This window comes from Bactrocera dorsalis, chromosome 1, assembly GCF_023373825.1.
Source record: "Bactrocera dorsalis isolate Fly_Bdor chromosome 1, ASM2337382v1, whole genome shotgun sequence".
NCBI classification, from domain to species: domain Eukaryota; kingdom Metazoa; phylum Arthropoda; class Insecta; order Diptera; family Tephritidae; genus Bactrocera; species Bactrocera dorsalis.
Genome location: NC_064303.1, coordinates 64,386,719 through 64,403,822, shown reverse-complemented (window position 1 = coordinate 64,403,822; position 17,104 = coordinate 64,386,719). Strand labels below are relative to the sequence as shown.

The 17,104-nt window shown below is 38.1% G+C and overlaps 1 protein-coding gene and 1 long non-coding RNA gene across 9 annotated transcripts in view; one reads left to right on the top strand and one right to left on the bottom strand.

Moving 5' to 3' along the window:
• Positions 1 to 13,275, top strand: part of LOC105225932 (lysosomal thioesterase PPT2 homolog) — a 183,209-nt gene extending 169,934 nt beyond the window's left edge. For 3 of the 8 annotated variants that reach the window (XR_007421185.1, XR_007421189.1, XR_007421192.1), the window contains exons 6-9: positions 2 to 893; positions 12,495 to 12,601; positions 12,656 to 12,800; positions 12,886 to 13,275. The gene's annotated coding sequence lies outside the window, so the exon portion shown is untranslated. Of the gene's footprint in view, position 1; positions 894 to 12,494; positions 12,602 to 12,655; positions 12,826 to 12,885 lie in introns of all 8 variants that reach the window. The other 5 variants (XR_007421186.1, XR_007421188.1, XR_007421187.1 and 2 more) reach the window with 5 other exon arrangements.
• A 728-nt stretch (positions 13,276 to 14,003) lies between these two features.
• On the bottom strand, positions 14,004 to 16,032 carry LOC125775635 (uncharacterized). The gene is made up of 3 exons (XR_007421213.1): positions 15,298 to 16,032; positions 15,019 to 15,220; positions 14,004 to 14,940 (listed from the first exon to the last, which is right to left on the bottom strand). It is a non-coding gene; the product is annotated as an uncharacterized LOC125775635 (long non-coding RNA).
• Positions 16,033 to 17,104: the final 1,072 nt, after the last annotated feature.

Below are 17,104 nucleotides of genomic sequence, written 5' to 3'. Positions count from 1 at the left end.
GGGCCTAAGAAACCGCTTAGTGATGTGTTATTCTCAGCCCGGCCTAAAGATCTACCTTCGGCTCTAGCGTTAGCACAGGAGATGGAATCTAACCATGAGCGATACCAGTTCGCAAGCACATATGCCAGGAGCCTGGAAGACAAAGCCCAAAGGCTAAATATAGAGCAATCTAGGCAAAAAGGTACAAGTAGTAAATATCAGATAAATGACACGTATCTTGCGAAAAATTCCCATTTTAACAGAACGCGGGACTTCGACAGCAGGACTCCGCCGAAACTAGAGCCAGTACAGCCAATGGATGTTGATACCTCGCAACGCTTCAGAGAACCTACAGCACAACAGAAAAATAGTGGATACTCATCTCGATATCCTAATAATCAAAATCAAAAATACGGACAGACAGTGAAAGGACCAAGTATTGGTTCTGCAAAATTCACAGGACCAAAACAGCAACGGGTTATCTACCTGCCAAACGTAAATTCTACTTTTAATCAAGAAGATATCATGAGGTAGCAAACTCAGAGGCCTCATCAATCGAAGACGACCTTACTGAACCTAAGCAGTTAATTTTTAAACAGGACTCCTTGCTACCGTTCATTGAAAGAACAATTGCAGGGAGAAAACTAAAATTATTGATTGATACGGGGGGCATCAAAGAACTATATAAAGCCTCTAAAAGTGCTTAAGCACATAGCACCTGTCGAAAATTCTCTCTTGGTAAAGTCAATCCATGGCTTTACTCACATTAAAGAAAAATGTACGGTAAACCTTCTCGACGCAAACAGTACCTTTTTTATGCTCCCGTCTCTTTCAACGTTCGACGGAATAGTAGGTCTGGATTTGCTAACGCAAACAAACGCAACAATAGATTATTATGGAATTATCGCAAAAAGGTAATTTGTTATGTACATATGTATGTGTTATGTTCGGTTATAAACTGTTTTTACATTTGGGATTATAGCTTCATACAAAACTTTAGACTTTGTAAGGAAGCCTTTGATTATGTCTTAAGAGGCACAACTGAAGAACTAACGGTACCTAGAAGATCCATCGCAATAAATCCAGTTATAAAACTTGCTGCTACTTTAAAATTCCTTGGTCAAGGGGGCTTTCAACATCAAATAGGGCAAGACTGGTTTGCAAGATTAGCACAGTCCACTACATCTAAATGTATTGCAGAAGTTTTGAACGCTATTGAAAAAACAATGTGTCTGGTTATTTTGAGAGGTTTTTTTTTATAAAAACTCGCGGCACTTACCACCGTGTATAAAATGAGAGGTTTTTTATCACAACTCGCGGCACTTACCAATAGTTTAGCGACGACCTTTTGTCAAAACGAATTAAAAACTGCGGGATAATCGGTTGGCGGATGGTTACAAGCGCACGGATCGTAATCGAAGGAGCCTGGGGCCTAGTCCGTCGGTCCCTTTTGTTATTTTTTGTGCGGTGTCCTCATGTGTGTTGAATTCGTGATGCGTTGGTGTGTGTGGGATGAAATGATGACGTGTGGAGTTGGTGTGTGTGCGATGAGAGGATGATGTGTGGAGTTGGTGTGTGTGCGATGAGAAGATGATGAGTTGAGTATGGTGTGTATGCGGTGAGAAGATGATGTGTTGAGTAAGGTGTGTATTGTGGGGTGTAGATGTTATTATATTAAGAGGGGGGTCAGATGCTCATTTAGCCATCCCGGTCCCCCTAAACGACTGTTTAGCCTAAAAGGCGTTGCAGCTGTTGCAGCGTTGCCACAACGCTGCTCAGCCCCGTAGGACGACGAGATGGTGACCCAGGCTGTCGACGCCGCAGTGATGTTCCGCTCCGCTGGGGTGCGGCACGAGCTGACGGTTGGAATCGGGGTGTGCGGCCGCGATGGATGGGTGTTCGATTCACCTCGCGTGACGAGCTGCGGTGTAGCAGCGTGTGGTGCGGCCGGTGGCACAACCCACGTGACTCACACTCGGTAGTTGCATGAGTGTGCGACAGGCAGTTGATGCAATGCCCGTGGGCCTGAGCAACTTGCTGCCGTTGCAAAGGCCGCATACCCCTAAATATTCCACAATGGTGGAGACGATGAGGGCGTCGACAGATGGGACACCTTATCCGACGGGGCTCCGTAGTCTGTGATGGGATTGGTGGTGGTCGCGTGCCACCACGAGGTGGGTAGGACCGCTGCAGGCGCGATTGCCGGTACAGGTGCCGGCGTTGTTGCTGGTGCGGCCGATGCTGTCGCAGCTATCGTCCGGGGCGCTGGGGTAGGCCCGTTGCGTGGCACATTCGTAGCCGCGCGAGCGGTTGACGTATTTGCGGCTGGCGTATCTATATCCATGGTAATCTGTATAGAGAAGATTATTGATTATAAATTTCTATCAGATAAGCAAACATGGTGAAGGTGCCACGATATGTGGCATGAACGTGTCGTCATATTGATCGACAATTTTTTGGCTAAGATTCTTTGTTGGTTTTGACAGTTTATTATTTTTTTTGCGGTTTATTACGGGCATATTTCTCGTTTTAGCGTAAAATTTAGTGATTTTATTATCGCGACAGTATCGGTTTGGTTATTTCGATTTTCGGTTTGTATTTTTTAACGGTTGGTATTGGCGTATTTCTCGTTTTCATTTGATTAGCTTATTGTGAAACGATAATATCGGTTTGTTTTTGCGGCTTTTCAGATTCGCGATCATCGGAAGTTGGCAAAAAGCATAGCTTCACGAGCGGTCTGGTCAGCGTTCCGTTTTGCGTACGGAGATCAACGATTCGTATGTGACCGTCGGAGCCGTAATGTAGCTTTTCAATGCGGCCAAGCCGCCACTCGGTGGGGGGTAGACAATCATCGTGGATGAGGACACAGTCTCCAAGTTTAGGCTCTTGTTCAGGAGTCTTCCAGCGGTATCTTTTGTGGAGATCCTTTATGTACTCGTCCTTCCAGCGGCGGCTGAAATCATGATTTTATTATCGCGACAGTATCGGTTTGGTTATTTCGATTTTCGGTTTGTATTTTTTAACGGTTGGTATTGGCGTATTTCTCGTTTTCATTTGATTAGCTTATTGTGAAACGATAATATCGGTTTGTTTTTGCGGCTTTTCAGATTCGCGATCATCGGAAGTTGGCAAAAAGCATAGCTTCACGAGCGGTCTGGTCAGCGTTCCGTTTTGCGTACGGAGATCAACGATTCGTATGTGACCGTCGGAGCCGTAATGTAGCTTTTCAATGCGGCCAAGCCGCCACTCGGTGGGGGGTAGACAATCATCGTGGATGAGGACACAGTCTCCAAGTTTAGGCTCTTGTTCAGGAGTCTTCCAGCGGTATCTTTTGTGGAGATCCTTTATGTACTCGTCCTTCCAGCGGCGGCTGAAATCATGATGGAGAATTTTAATTCGTTCCCATCGATTTAATAGAGACAGCGACTCCACGCCTGGCTCAGGAATGGCCAGGATGGGTGCTCCTTTTAGAAAATGCCCTGGAGTTAAGGCGGTGAAATCTGAGGGGTCTTGCGATAGTACTGTGAGTGGCCGTGAATTGAGAACGGCTTCAATTCGATTTAATAGCGTCGTGAACTCTTCGTAATTGAATTTATAATTTCCAGCTACCCGTTTGAAATGGGTTTTGAAGCTTTTTACAGCTGATTCCCATAAACCGCCCATATGAGGAGCGCTTGGGGGTATAAATTGCCAATTGATACCTTGAGGGGCGTACTTTTGTACGATGTCGGGTGACACTTGTTTTAAAAAATCCACAAATTGCTTTTCTGTGGCTCGTTGAGCTCCGATAAAGGTTTTGCCATTATCGCTCATGATCTTTGATGGGTAGCCACGTCGAGCGACGAAGCGAGCAAATGCCGCGAGAAAAGCCTCCGTCGTCAGATTACTACACAGCTCAAGGTGTACTGCCTTTGTCGTGAAACATACAAAGACAGCCACATAGCCTTTCATGAGAGTGGGAGACCTTAACATAGAAGCCTTTACCTGGAAAGGCCCAGCAAAATCAACACCTGTTGTGGTGAAAGGCAGAGCGAAATTGCAGCGTTCCGGTGGAAGTGCTGCCATAATCTGCGTTCGCATCTTCTGCTTGTGCATAGTGCAAATCTTGCACGTGAAGATGCACTTCTTAATTTGCGGCTTAAGACGGGGGATATAATACTCCTGGCGTACCATCTGTTGCATGAGACGATGTTCGGCGTGTAGCATTAAGGTGTGGATGTAGTGGAGGAATAATGTGGCAAATGGTGACCTCTCTGGAATTATTATGGGGTGGCGTTCATTGTATGTATGTTAGGCTCGAATTAGCGAGCCGACCATTGGCACGAAGCAGACCTTTCGTGTCCAGAAATGGGTTGAGAACTAAGAGTGAACTCTTTTTATCAATCGGCTTCGATTCTCTTAGTGCTGATATATCGCGGCTGAAGTAGCGCGCTTGTGTGTATGCAATTAGTGCGACCTTTGCCTTTTGTAACTCTAGGTGCGACACTGTGTTGCATGGGGAATTTTGTGATCCCTTGATTTTGCTTTTGAGTTGCTCTATAAATTTGAACATATAAGCAACTACTCTGAGAGCTCTTGGAAACGATGAAAATCGTTCAAGGATGTCGGCATCATCCAATAATGTATGAAAGGAGGCGATTTTTCGACCTTCTGGGGCGATAATGTTGCGCATGGGGGATTGTGGCCAAGAATCAGGAGATTCTATCAACCATCGGGGGCCATTCCACCAGAGGGTGGTAGTGGCAAGGTGCAGTGGCTTGCACCCTCTTGTGCCTAGATCGGCAGGATTGTCAGCACTGGCTACGTGACGCCAAGTGGCTGATCCCACTAGGTCAAGAATTTGAGACGTTCGGTTAGAAATATACGTCTTCCATGCATGTGGTGGTTTTTCCAACCAGGCTAGTACAATTTCTGAATCGGACCACATATATAGTTTGCATTTTGTCATATTTAAATGCATTTGCACCACGGCTACTAATTTTGAAAGTAGTAGTGCGCCACATAACTCAAGTCGTGGTAGACTTACAGTTTTTAAAGGTGCCACCTTTGCTTTTGCTACTAATAAGTGGCTTGTGGTCGTGGTATTACTTTGCGTGCGCACATAGATAGTAGCGCAGTATGCCTTTTCTGAGGCGTCACAAAAGCCATGTAATTCGACTTTGTGTTCGGGGGAGTAGTTTACCCATCGTGGAATTAGTATCTGAGAAATGTCATTCAGATTTTTTGCGAACTGGGACCATTTTTCTAAGCGAAGCGGTTTCACTTGTTCGTCCCAGTCGGTTCCATCTAGCCATAATTCTTGTATTAAGATTTTCGCTTGGATCATAATTGGCGAAAGCCATCCTGCGGGGTCGAAAAGTTTTGCCACCGAGGATAAAATCTGTCTTTTCGTTATGGCTGATAATGCGGATATGGACTCTGTCGTGTATGAAAACTGGTCCGACATCGCATTCCATTGGATGCCTAGTGTTTTTGTGGTACTTTCCTTTTCGAAAATAAGGAAATTAGTGTCCAACAAATTTTCTTTTGGTATATTTTTTAATATACTTGGGTGATTCGCTGTAATCTTTTTTAATGGAAACCCTGCGGATGTGAGGGCTTGGATTACTTGTGATAAGGCTTCGTATGCTTTTGGAAGAGTATGACTTCCTGACAAAATATCGTCTACATACGTTTGAGTTTTCAACACTTCAGTTGCCAGAGGAAACTCTGACTTACGTTGTCTGCCAATTCGTGGAGAGTTCGAATGGCTAAATATGGTGCACAGTTAACGCCAAATGTAACTGTTTTTAATTTGAAGTCGCGTAAAGGACTGGTGGGGGATCTTCGGAACATAATACGTTGAAAATCTTGGTCGTCTTTATGTACGCCTATTTGCCGATACATTTTTTCAACGTCCCCATTGAATACGTATTTGAATATACGCCAGTTTAATATCAGAAGCATTAAATCTGGTTGGAGTGTGGGTCCCGTAAACAGGATATCGTTTAGGGAATTCCCCGAGCTAGTGGATCTTGAGACGTTGAAAACAACTCTTACTTTAGTTGTTTTTTTATCTGGCTTTACTACTGCATGATGTGGCAAGTAAAAGGAGTAGTATTTGCCGTTGACGATTTTCTCCCCTGGGTTTACTTCCTCCATATGATCTAAATGGAGGTATTCTTCTAACACACCATCATATTCAGATTTGAGTTCGCCCTTTTTAAGTAGGTTTCTTTCCATACTTAGAAACTGCTGTATTGCAGAGGTGCGCGAGTGACCTAAGGCGAGTGTGTTAGGAAATTGTTGCTTAAGTGGTAGTCGTACGACGTACCGACCATTTTCTGATCTAGTAGTTGTGGCTTTGTAAAAATCCTCACAATACTGATCTTCAGGGGTTGTGACTGATATGGGGGGGAGTTCTTCTAGTTCCCAAAATTTTCTCAATTGTGAATTGAAGTATTCATTTGAGACTTCCTCAACTTGAGTTGTTAATGTTGTAACTGGTTCCGCAACTAGTCCGCTTAGGACCCATCCGAAAATGGTATTTTGCGCCAGAAGTGTTTCGGTAATTTTTTCAATACCTTCAAGAATAATTTGTGGTATTAGATCGCTGCCTAATAGTAGATCTATTTGAGCGGGGGTGTTGCAGTTGGGGTCTGCTAGCTTTAGGTGTGAAACCTTTTGCCAATGTTTGCTATTTATGTGATAGCTGGGTAACATATTGGTTAATTGCGGTAAGACAATAGCTTCTGCTTGTATGCGCTTATCCGCTTTGGGGGAAAAGAGGGTAATGGGGCAGATTTTATTTGAGTTTTGAACAACTCTTCCGCCCATTCCCGTGATTTCAAAGTTGGCCAGTTTTGTTGGTAACTGTAGCCTGTTTTGTGCCCTAGACGCTATAAAGGATCGTTGTGATCCTTGGTCTATTAAGGCTCTGAGTTTAAACAGTTCTCCTCGGTGCTCGATGGAGACAACTGCTGTGGGTAAAAGTACCCTACTGTGATTTTCGCTGTGTAGCGATTGGGTTTTTAATGCCTTTGAGCAGCATGGTGCTTCTTGGCAGATTTCAGAATTTGCTGTGGCAACTAATCCTGTTGCTCGTTTAACGTTTGCATTGTTTGGGGGTGAGCTGGAAAAATTTGTTATATGTAACATTGAATGATGTCTTTTATGGCAGTAAACGCAATTAAATTTGCTTTCGCAATCTTTAAGCGTATGCGCATGTGACATACAGTTGGTACATAATTTTTTCGATCTTACGAAATTGTTTCGATCGCTAACATTCATTTTTTTGATCTTTTCGCATAATTTTAATTTGTGACCTCCTCTGCACAGTTCGCATGACGTTTGTTTATATTGTTCGGAAGAGAACGATTGATTTTTAAAAAGGTTTCTATTTGAATTATTGTGGCTATTGGCTTGGGGCTTGTGGAAGCTTCTATTGAAGTCTTGCTGCATACCTTTTGGTTTACTTGTATTTATTTTTTTGTCTACCCTTTCTGCGATTTCGTACCGGGTAGTGAGAAAATCTCTCATTTGTTGCCACGTTGGGCACTTTTTACGTGATGAAAGCGATTGCTCCCACAATAGTAAAGATTTTTCTGGTAATGCTGCTGTGCATATATTCACCAGTATAGGGTCCCAGTTGTCTGTGGGAATGTTTTGGGTCGATAAAATCGACAAACAATTGGAAACAGTGGATTGAAGTTTGATAAATTCTTCACTGGTTTCCTTTTGAATTTTTGGCAAGTTCATCAGAATTGTTATCTGCTTATCGACCAATATTCGTTCATTCTCGTATCTTGATTTTAAAGCTTCCCAAGCCATATTAAAATTATCGTCATTTAATGCGAACTGTTTTACTATGACGCCAGCTTGACCTTTCGTTTTGTATCGGAGGTGATACAGTTTTTGTGCATTAGATAATTTTGGGTGGTTTATGTAAACGGCTGTGAACATGTCCAGGAAGGACGGCCATTGTTCATAACCCCCATGGAAAATTTCAGTATCACATGCGGGCTCCTTGAGGTGGATACCCGAACTTGCCTCTTGATTTTGAATGTGTGGCAGCTCTACTCTCGGAGGTGGAGTAGGTGCAACTGCTTTAATTAATTTTAGCTGATCTGCGATCATAATTTTTATGTCTTCATACTGGTCTAAGCAGTTTTCAAATTTAGCATAAGCAGAAGATTTAAAGTTTTCTGGTAGATCTGAATCGTCAGTATCTACAATTGCGTCATATGCAGCCTGGAGACGTGTCCAAAAATTTTCAATTGTTTGGCCTTTTATTTCTAGCGCAGATTCAGAATTTTCTTGAATCGGCGAAGAAGCAAATCGATTGCAATATTTTATTAGACAGTCACTCTCAGAAATGAATTTAGAGTATGATATGTCTTTCCCCCTTTTTTGTTTCGTAGCACCTTGCTTCGAGCGTGTAGCTTCTGCAGGTGTACATGGACTTTTTTCGTCAGAAATCATCTTTGGGACTTTTAGTAACTGACTTGGTTTAGAGTCCTTAGAGTCTGAGCTCATTTAAAAAATGTATATAATAAATCAAAACGTCTTAGTAAAAACTAGACTTGTAGCTAATTAGAAAAAGTTTCGTATATCAGATTTTGAATTGAAGACTCTTTTGTATGTAAGAGTTTCAAACACGGAAATAAAACCAATGGCTTTTTGATAAACCGAGATTTTAAAAATATTTTCGTATATATATGTATTTATATATATGATCAGACGAGAACTCTTTTAAGTAAATAAGAGTTTTGAACGAAATTGATATAAATAACGCTTTAGGTATTTGATAATATGTGTAATCGCGGACTCTTTTACGTTAATAAGAGTTTTTAACTGAAATAAATAATTAATCGCTTAAATTTGATTTAATTATTTATTAGCGACCGGAAATATTTTATGTATTTTGATTTTCTGTGTATATTTCTTTTATATATATTTGATGTCCAAATTTCCTATAGGGTATACCTATAGGTGGATATTTTATTTATTATGTGCTAATGAGCGCATATTAGATTAGAGTGCGTATTAGAGATCACTGCACTTTGTACATATGCATGTATGTACATATGTATTACGCTTTAGTGTTTTACACAATCCTGCTTGTTTTTGTTGCTCAAAAATCAAGGGGTATTGCGGGAATATGCCAATGTGGACTTTGAATATATTTTATACGCAATCCTGCTTGGTTTTGTTAGCCAAAATCCAAGGGGTATCGCGGAGCATACGCCAATGTGGACTTTGAAGCAATTTAGCGTATATACATACGTGACAATACACTTTGTACAAATTTTAGATTAAAAAAAATTTTTTTTTTTTTATATATAACGGGTGATTTTTTTGAGGTTAGGATTTTCATGCATTAGTATTTGACAGATCACGTGGGATTTCAGACATGGTGTCAAAGAGAAAGATGCTCAGTATGCTTTGACATTTCATCATGAATAGACTTACTAACGAGCAACGCTTGCAAATCATTGAATTTGATTACCAAAATCAGTGTTCGGTTCGAAATGTGTTTCGCGCGCGTGTTTTGTTCAGCGATGAGGCTCATTTCTGGTTGAATGGCTACGTAAATAAGCAAAATTGCCGCATTTGGGGTGAAGAGCAACCAGAAGCCGTTCAAGAACTGCCCATGCATCCCGAAAAATGCACTGTTTGGTGTGGTTTGTACGCTGGTGGAATCATTGGACCGTATTTTTTCAAAGATGCTGTTGGACGCAACGTTACGGTGAATGGCGATCGCTATCGTTCGATGCTAACAAACTTTTTGTTGCCAAAAATGGAAGAACTGAACTTGGTTGACATGTGGTTTCAACAAGATGGCGCTACATGCCACACAGCTCGCGATTCTATGGCCATTTTGAGGGAAAACTTCGGACAACAATTCATCTCAAGAAATGGACCCGTAAGTTGGCCACCAAGATCATGCGATTTAACGCCTTTAGACTATTTTTTGTGGGGCTACGTCAAGTCTAAAGTCTACAGAAATAAGCCAGCAACTATTCCAGCTTTGGAAGACAACATTTCCGAAGAAATTCGGGCTATTCCGGCCGAAATGCTCGAAAAGGTTGCCCAAAATTGGACTTTCCGAATGGACCACCTAAGACGCAGCCGCGGTCAACATTTAAATGAAATTATCTTCAAAAAGTAAATGTCATGAACCAATCTAACGTTTCAAATAAAGAACCGATGAGATTTTGCAAATTTTATGCGTTTTTTTTTTAAAAAAAGTTATCAAGCTCTTAAAAAATCACCCTTTATATAATTATTGTTCTAATTTGTACCCAATGTCGATTGGGTATTTCTTCCAGTATATCGAATATATTTATAGGCGCCCGTATGTGCATATAATATATATAAGCATGTATATATATATATGTATATATTTATGTTCTTACGAAGAAAACCACGAAAAGAGAATTAACCCACCGCAGGTAATTTTCTCATATACACTAGGTTTTATGTATATATATGTATATATTTAAGCAATCGCGTCGCATATACAAGTGTATGTATATACATATGTTTGCAGAGATAAGAAGCCGCGAAAAGAGAGTTTGATAATATTTTAATATTAGATCTGAATGTACATATGTATATTTGAAAAGTGTTGATTTGTATATGGTTTTATTTAGCGAAGAGCAAGTTATGCTCTTTATATGTTATAGACGTATATGTAACATATATGTATGTATGTATGTATGATATACAATTTATTTGCGCATATACTCTTGTTTTTTTTTTTTTTTTTGTGATTGTACCAAACTCCTTTGTTAGCGGCTTTTCAGTTTTTACCGTAAAATAAACCGAAAACCGAAAACAGTCTGGAAACGGTTTTTAATACTTTTCCGACCGTAATTTTGGTCTGACCGCAATTTTAATATTCTGATATCAGAACATACATATATGTATACATATAATATAAAAATTTAAATGAAACGATACAACTCACTTCGCTTTCCGCCAGGGGCTTTTGGGGATGTTGTGAGTTTACGTGTGTATCTAATGTGTGGGTGGTGTGCGTGTGCCTGTATGTGTGCCAGTGCTTGTGCTTCGCTTGCTTCTACAGTTCTCCTGTCCTATTGCTTCCCCGTTGTTCCTTCTTATTGTTGCTGGTGTTGTAACCTGTATTTTGTATTCCTTTTTTTTCCTTTTGTTTGTAGGTTATATGTCACTGCACTATCACTGATTATGTGTATGTATGTATGTATGTATATAGCAGGTGTTAATTTTTTCTTTTACTCTGCTCTTTCTCACATCACCTCACTTTTTGTTACCCCTCTTTTTAGTTATTAATATTTTCTTTTTTCTTTTCCGCTTGTGGGTCGTTTCAATTCACTGTCACATTACATATATAAGTATGTACATACTCGTATATGTATTGTATGTGTATATCAATATTAACACTGCACTTTGTCACCACACTTTGTTTAAGGTTTTATCCAGCATGCACATTTGTACATACATACATATGTAGATATGAAAAAATTTTTTTTTTTTCAATATGTTGGCTTTTATTTAAACCACGTCACCAACGTTATTTTGCGCAATTTTATGTATCCACTAACGGTTTATTTAGTAACCGTTTTAAAATGTGTCACCTCACTACCGTTGTCTTTCCACAAAATTTTTTGCACTCTTTTTTTTTTTTTTCAACGGCTTTTTCACTTTTTTATTTTTTTTTTTGTTTTAACAGGTTTTTCACATATTTGTTTAAACAGTTTTAAACTCAGTTATTTTCCACTTTTTTGGTTCACCACTTGTACTCCGGGTTTTTTTTTTTTTCACTTATTTTGTAAATTTTGTAACTCCGGGTTTTTCACTAACACTTATGTTTTTTTTTTTTGTTACCGCGTTCCCGTGACCGATTTTTATGATTAATATTACTTTTTTTTATTAATTTTTATTTTAGTTTTCACTGTTACCACTACTGCCGTCCGGTACGGCTTCGAAGGACCATGGTTATTTTGAGAGGTTTTTTTTATAAAAACTCGCGGCACTTACCACCATGTATAAAATGAGAGGTTTTTTATCACAACTCGCGGCACTTACCAATAGTTTAGCGACGACCTTTTGTCAAAACGAATTAAAAACTGCGGGATAATCGGTTGGCGGATGGTTACAAGCGCACGGATCGTAATCGAAGGAGCCTGGTGCCTAGTCCGTCGGTCCCTTTTGTTATTTTTTGTGCGGTGTCCTCATGTGTGTTGAATTCGTGATGCGTTGGTGTGTGTGGGATGAAATGATGACGTGTGGAGTTGGTGTGTGTGCGATGAGAGGATGATGTGTGGAGTTGGTGTGTGTGCGATGAGAAGATGATGAGTTGAGTATGGTGTGTATGCGGTGAGAAGATGATGTGTTGAGTAAGGTGTGTATTGTGGGGTGTAGATGTTATTATATTAAGAGGGGGGTCAGATGCTCATTTAGCCAGTGTCCGAAACACATAAAATTTTAAATGAACTCACAAGGAAAGCGTGAAGCTAAAAATTATTTTTATTCAAAATTTGGATTACCAGGAATAATAGGTGCTGTTGATGGAACTCGCATCCAGATGGATAGACCAGTAAAAGATGAGCATCTCTTTTTTAATCGAAAGCTAAATCATAGCGTCAATGCTATGGTGGTAAGTTTATATTACGACGTTTTATTTAGACTTATACTTATACTTTATAATTAGATTTGTGACCATAACATGTATATAAGAGCTGTAAATGGAGTTTATGGTGGAACAGCGCATGATGCCCACGTATGGAGCCTTTCAAACGAACGACAATACATGCTATCCAACTACCAAAATGGAGATAAATCTTCATGGTTAATTGGTCGGTGATTTTATTCGAACCGCTTGTATTTGTATTTATATATAGTCTAAGGCTTACTAATTATTCATTATCTATCCTATTTAAGGTGATTCTGGATATCCATTAGAGCCATGGCTCCTTACGCCTTACCGCAATGCAGAAGAAAATTCACTTGAAAGTTTGTACAATGAAAAATTTACAAAAGCAAGATCAATAATCGAGCGTGTATTTGGAATTTTAAAAAGTCGTTTTCGATGCCTGCTTGCTGGAAGAGAGCTTCCCTATGCACCAAAAAAATTTGTTTGTTGTGCCCTGCATAATATTTGCCTCATATACAACGTTGAAGCACCAACAGTAATTGAAACTAATGAAGAACGATCTAATTTTGCTTTACCCAACGGTGATCAAAACGAGTTTTCACGAATTGCGCAAAGAATACGAGACCGAATTAAAATAAGCTTGCGTTCGTAATTTAAATAAAGTAACTAAAAAGTAATCCATTTATTTCATTTCCTTCAAATATTCATTCATTTCAACAAGTAAAGTTAACGGGTATTAACATTTAACATTTGTTGCTTGATTTTAAGTTTTGCAATTCTTATATTGTTCCTCTCCCTGTCGATTTTAATTTTGTACTCATGCTTTACTTTGCAAACTTTAGTTTTTGTCTTTCTAGTTCTATTTTTTCTTCATTTTGTTCAACAAGTTTCTTATTAAATTTAACTAAAGATTCTAAATTATAATTCACGTCTTTTAAAGTCTTAGTACAATCATTGTGAAACATTTTGGTGACGTTTGGGGGCGAGAAGATGGTGTTAAAGGTGGTAGTTCTTCTAAATTTTGTAAATCACTTATGTCGTTCTGAGTGCTTGGATCCATGGTTTCACATTGGTAGCTTTGTGTGACTTCACTTGTTCCCGCACCGAGCATCTACCATCCCATCTACTGCTTGATTTATCTGCAGTAAATCAAATGCTATTACAGTGGTGCTCCAGTATAACAAACGCCGATATAACGAATGTTCAATATAACGAAAGCTGTTTTTCAATACATTGATAACTTTATATAACGAAAGCTGGAAATTGGATGAACTCGATATTACGAATGTATGGCGTTTGTATTTGGTTTTGGTTGTATTACAACAATAAACAATGCAGGCAGTTAAATACCCGTTAGTTCTTGTTATTATTGAGCTATTTTCTTTAAAGAATTCTATTTATTTTTTTATGCACGCTTCATTGCGCGAAATATCAGTTGTGAGTTCAAAGTGGTAAAGTGAGGATATCGCATAAATTATTTAAAAATGCCTTCAATTCGGAAACGCGGCTTTGCTTGGGTGACAAATTAAAAATAATTGACGAAAATAAAAAGGGGAAAATAAAAAGGGGAAAACCCTGAAAGAAATCTTTTTGAAACATGGTATTCCAAAATCGAGTGTTTGCACAATTTTAAAAAATTGCCGGAAGTGTTAAAGGTACACATGCTGGCACATTGAGACGACAATCGTTAAAGAAAGGCGAATATCAAAATTCAACACAGATGATTTGGAAGCATGGAACAGTGTAGACAATGTACTTGTAGAAGAGAACCCGAGTGCTGAAAATGAACTAGCTATAGAAATTTCGGAAGAGGAGGAAGGTGATACCGCTGCAGTTGTAGCTGTGCCGACTGTTTTGAGAAGTGTATCAAATGGTCTGAAGAAAACAACGTGGAACAGGAAAAAATATTTTTATTGAAAAGCCTACATCAAAAGGTACAGGATCTCAAAATTTCTCGCCCACAAAAGCAAATGAGCATAACAAATTTCTTTTCAGTTGAATAATGCTCATATTTTTGTTATAAAATTCAACTTTTATTAATTTTATTGTATGCATTTTCCATTGTATATGTATTTATTTCAACCAATGCTTATGAATTCATGAATAAATAGTTATTTTTAAACATATATGTACCAATATTAATTTAGTTTTCGTTTCCGATATAACGAATATTTCAGTTTAACGAACGGTCCCAACATTATATCATTCGTTATATTGGAGTACCACTGTAATTCAACTGCATTGAAGGAATGAACATGTGCAGGCCCACCACCTGTCCCCGACATATGCAACTTATTTTTGCGAGCTTTAGCCTTAATGTGGGTTTTATAATCCGCCCAAACCTTAAATGCAAAAGAAATAGAAATCAAAACACAGGTAACGTATAATAGCAAAATAATTTTGTTCACACAGAAATTTACCTTTTTCCACGAAAGCATGTCCCGTATGGGTGGTCCATCTCCATTTAATTTTTCACTCAACCGCTCCCACAAACGTTTACTTGTTTGTTTAGCGTCGGCACATTTTACGTAGCCTTTGCCCAAGTTTGGATGTGTTTCCATAAACTCCACCATTATTTCAAATTGGCTTTGTTTAGTGTGCTGACTTTTGCTAACTGAGTCCCTATTAAAAATAATATTTTTTTTTAACTTATCTATAGTATATTATACTATAACAATAAAACTTATTAAAATACTTACAACGAATATTTTATACGAAACTCGAATATTTATGACAATTAAATTCGAATTACATAGTTGCACATTTTCTTAATTCGGATTCACTTTTCGAAATACGGATTAAAAATCCGAAAATAGAGTTACCGAATACAAAAAATTCGAATTCGAGAAAATTCAGAATTGCCATCAAAGCCAGATATTCGATCGATAATAGGTAATTCGAGGACTCCATTCCATTAATTACATTTGTGACGCAATGTGGTCCAATAATTTTTTTAATCTCAACTTCAACATCAGATTCTGAGACCTTTATTTGCTCAGGATAACTATTTTACATTTAAAATGTTATCATAGCAGGGTAAAAAGTTTATATCAAGTTTTTTGTTTACGAAGCTTCTAATAAGTAGATACTGAAGCTTTATTAAATTTGCTTCAGTGAAAAATGATATTAGTTTACACATCTTCTAAACAAGAAAATTCAAAAATGTAATATTTTATATAGGCCTGAAAGTTTACACCCATATGATGTGCTTAAATAAAAGTACGTTTAAAATAAACATTTGATAAAAGTGAGAAAATGATAAAATGAAAACCAAAGCTTAAATATTTATATATATGTATGATGAAAAAAAAAACAATAAAATATGCAACAATAGAATATACATACACGTAGATAAAAAAAAAATTATAAAAAATAACACACAAAAAATCGCATACCTGGTAGAATAACATGAATAACAAAGAAAGTTGCAAAAAGTTGCAGCTGAAATCAAAAGCATAGACTTAGAAAACATTAAACAAACTTGATTCATATGAGGGCGAGGCAGGGATCACAACTTTTTGTATACCTTAAATCGATGTATAAAAAAAAACTTACCACTCAAAAGGGCACTTATAAAACAATTGTTTTAAAATAATAAAAAAAAACATATTATTACATAAAAACCACTTTGTTATATAACATATACCTTTATTTTCAATCTTCATTTCGATTTATGGGGATTAAAGACGATTTTATATTGCAACTTAATTTATTATAAGAGATAATTTTTTAGCCATTTTCACTGCATAGTCCGCGTAATTCTGTTGTCTCACTTCTCCGTTAGTTTTATTGGTGTTTTAAGAAATAGCTTTGATACTAACCGTGGTAAATTTCAAACTTTTATTTTGTGTGCGTCGCTGTTTAAGTAACTTGGTTGTTGTCCTTTCAACATAATTATCTTCAAAATGTAAATCCACGTTGTTAAACATTTTTATTCAGTTTTTTAAAATCACCGTAAAATTTCAAAACACACAATATTAAGTTTTAATACGTCAAAAAAGTCAATTTCGGATGAACTTGTGTGACATTTCTCAATTATTTTAGTATGACAACAAAAAAGTTGAGCGAATGTGTTGATCGCCAGTCACAATATGAACATGGCGAATTTTCGCCTGAAACATTCGAGTCTCCAATGCATTCGCTTCGCCAGTGACAATAACAGCATAAATTTGGTTTGGTAAGGTGAGCTCCTTCTTAAATTATCAAATTACAACGAAAAGTGGCTTTACTTTATATATATGGGCCATTTCATCAATTGGCGACATGGTTTTGTACCCGTGGTTCCCCGATTTTGACGAAACTTTAGAATATCATAATATAGACTAAAATAAGAATATCTGGAAACTTTTTAGTGGCCAAAGTTGCTCCATTGATTTTTGGCGCGCACTTCAAATTGAGATCAAACAAAAAATTTTTTTTGCTGTTGATGGGATCAGAGTCCCATATTTTTGAACACTGATTCTTATGTAAAATTTAACGAGGAATCGAATGGAAAAGTCAATTTTG